This window comes from Vicia villosa, linkage group LG5 (genome assembly GCF_029867415.1).
Source record: "Vicia villosa cultivar HV-30 ecotype Madison, WI linkage group LG5, Vvil1.0, whole genome shotgun sequence".
In the NCBI taxonomy this organism is placed as follows: Eukaryota; Viridiplantae; Streptophyta; class Magnoliopsida; order Fabales; family Fabaceae; genus Vicia; species Vicia villosa.
In genome coordinates, this window is record NC_081184.1 from 145,862,371 (window position 1) to 145,865,930 (window position 3,560).

Below are 3,560 nucleotides of genomic sequence, written 5' to 3' on the forward strand. Positions count from 1 at the left end.
CTTTCTAATGAAATTAAGTACATTGAGAGAGGGGTGACCTAGTTTGACAGTTGCATTATAATTTACATGTATTGAATTTGACATTGTTATCAAAAATAGAGAAAATATGTGTATCTTGATCTAGAATGTACATGTTAAGAACTCTAGCATGCACAATCAATTTCAACGAAGTTATGAACAAAGATTAATAAAATTCGTTTGCAATTGTTATTAGAGGATAACTGACAGACAAAAATAGAACATTGTAAAGAGTTAAGTTGTTATTAAATTTAATTGTTCCTGAAATTTTATAAAAAAATTAATTGAGAACCGAAATTTTTATGACGACAAGTTAAATGTTATAATAGGAAAAGATATAAATCCAAAGAATGAAAATGTGATGAGTTTCCCATCTATCTATGATCAATGTTTTGTTAATAAAAATCTCAGCAAAATTAATATAAGCATGATAGCTACATGATGAAGAAACATGTATAATATAAGAATCAAGTTGAGGGACATCTACAGGGGCAGAACTGCCAGTTTCTGATACATGTCATGAGAAATTGCTACGTTTTCCACCTAATTTTCAGTTGGATTCTAAACATGTTCTTGATATCATAAGAGTCAACATTGTTGATAGAACTGACTTTGTCTTTGAACTTGTCGACCGATAGAAAATCAAGCTTAAAGTAATCTGAATCATCAGTATGTCCATGCTTACCATAGAAAGGACAAATCTTGGTATTGATAGAACCTCTTCTATGAAAATTTGGTTTGCCACTAGCTCTATTAAGGTTTTTGTTTTGAATGGAGTTAGTGAATTAAACCTTTGAAGAATCATAGAAAACAACAGATGAGCAAAACATACCAAGTCAATATTTCTCTTCTCCTAACCATGATTAGTTAGTAATTACTAGGCATTCATAACATCTTGAATGTGTGAATTCCATTCCCTTGCAATGATCCAAATGCATCTTTTACAAGCTGAACGCTTTGGGCAATGACTCAAATCTCTAACTGATATCGGTGACATGATTATAGAGCTGTGTCAAGGCAGTAATTCAACAAAACTCTTGCTTGCTTCTGAAAATGAAAAACATGATAGGATTTATATTAGATTGTACATGTATATAATACAATTACAATTTAAAAGTTAATAAATTTAGGTATCATGACACTGCAAACCAAGCTCTAGTTGATAGCAGCAGAGCTACTAATATAAAAATTCACTCATAACATCAATAAGATGATAACCAAGAAAACCGAAACTTTATGCTTCGAAGAAGGATGATGGGACGAAGACCATTTAATATTATTATATTACCAATACCGGAAACAAGTTCCAAATAAAGAAGAAAATTAAAAATTCTTACTTCCTTTCAATTATTATAATCAACAAAAGGCAAGAATAATCAGAAAATTCCGATTCATATTAATATTGGTGATATATAATGCAAGCACCAATTCTAGGATACGCGATTTATATAGATTTGCAGAACTTATAGCAATAGCTGCTCTTTCCTTTATAGCAATAGCTGGATTCAAAGGATAATCAATATTAAAGTCATCTTCCAAACAACATTTGTCTACAACTTATTTACTTTATGATACAAGAAAATCAAGGACAATAACCTAGAAATTTTATCACAAAAGAACCTGGAAATGATAAAAGTTAATGCATTGATTTTTATAGATGATAAAATCAAGTTTACTAACAAGCTCGACACTCGATGCAGTGTCTTGAACAATGATATGATAAGTAAGATTTTGGTTTAACTTTATTACAAAAACATAGTATATTGTGTTAGTGTTGTAGGTGATTCACAAATTCAAAAAGTACATAAATCCGTTGCCCCCCATTGTTAGGTTCATTCATTATAACAATTTGTTTGATATGTCAAAACCATTGAAAGACTTATATGGGTAAATAGAATGCTATTAACTATTAACAAGTAATGAGCAAAATGAAGGCAATACAAAAGGAGAAATGAACAGAAGGCATAAAGTTACCAGATTCCTCCACCTCTGCTTTCTCAACAATAATTGATAGAAGATTTTTAGGCAAAGCTCTAATTTGATGAAGTTATTTGCACGCTTCAAGGCATGCAACAATCTGATGAAGTTGATATTATAACCATGTTTCTCACAACATGCTAATTAGCAATTTCCTAAGAGGTAGAATTTCGATCCTCAGCATGAACTTAGCACTAGAAGTTGACATTTCACAAAATCATATGCTAAATCTACAAACGAAAGAATAAAAAAGATTTTTTGTTGCTTCAGTGTTTAGCTTGGATGGGCTTGGTTGGCTTTGAAGGTTCTTGCACGTCACTCAATAGTTGAGTTGTACATTCAGGTTTTGCATAATTAACATCAACTATTTTTGCGTAAAAAACTTAAGAGTCTTTATCTTCAATTGAAATTTACTTAAAGATAACTCTATAAATAAAATAAATTTGTCAAGAATTTTAGTTAGGCTATTATGAAGACGCTATGAGAATAGATGGAATGTGAATGCGGAAAATCTCATTTGGTCACACTTAGTACATTTAAGATTTAAGCGAGACATTTTCTAAAAATTAATTAAAGAATGCAAGTAAAAAGATGTAACTGAAAATATCTTGAAGCTTGTATATCATTACTATGTGACTGATTTTTCAGTGTCGACACGCTAGTCAAACTATAACTCATAAATTTTTTATTTCTAGAGTGACCGTGAAAGGAAATTTCAAAAGAAGATAAAAACTCTTGTATAGTCTATCGCATAAAAACACTCTTAAGTCAATTATGCAAAGATGAACATACAACCATGCTATAAAGTTAGTGCATTACGAGTCAATCAAACAAATCCAAGCTAAACACTGAAAGAGCAAAAGTCTTTGTTAAGCTTTTGTTGTAGACTTATCATCTGATATTTGTAAAATGTCAACTTCTAGTGTCAAGCTTTCCTTAAGGTTATTGATAATGGATAAATGTTTATCCATTTTCAATAACCTCACTACTTTCTCTCTGCACGCAGTTACTACCAGATCGAAACTGGTGATGATAAAACTCCGATATGCAATCTAACAAAGGCACCCGCATCTTGCATAAACATAAACTACTTACAAAACCTCGTGATGAAGCGGAATGGCAACTGTATCACTGGTAAAATAAAATATAATTAGAAAAACGTGATATTAATGAACAATAATAACAATTAAAATGAAAGCCACATTCATTAAAGTAAGTTAGTAAAAGAGATTAATAAATTTTCAGAGGAAATGCATTAAATCAAACAAATATACTGCATCCATTGGATACAGAGATTGAAGCTTCAAACAAAGTAAGGGTTTCAAAAATCTCACCGTAGCAAATGAAAGAGTATCGCGATCAAGATGTTGAAGCTATGTTTGCATTAGGGTTTCTTCCATAATCTTTGAGGTATGTGTTTTTCGAACTCGGAAAGAAAATGCTATTGGAAGTATAAGATGAGCAGAAAGAGCGTGAGGGAATAAACAGAGGAAAGGAATTTTTTCTGAATTTTTCAATTGTTCTCATGTCCTTATATAGGACAGATTTCACCATAATTGAATTCT

The 3,560-nt window shown here is 31.0% G+C and overlaps 1 long non-coding RNA gene across 1 annotated transcript; it reads right to left on the reverse strand.

Moving 5' to 3' along the window:
• Positions 1-369: 369 nt before the first annotated feature.
• Positions 370-3,560, reverse strand: LOC131607677 (uncharacterized). The gene is made up of 3 exons (XR_009285379.1): positions 3,330-3,560; positions 1,993-3,126; positions 370-1,065 (listed from the first exon to the last, which is right to left on the reverse strand). It is a non-coding gene; the product is annotated as an uncharacterized LOC131607677 (long non-coding RNA).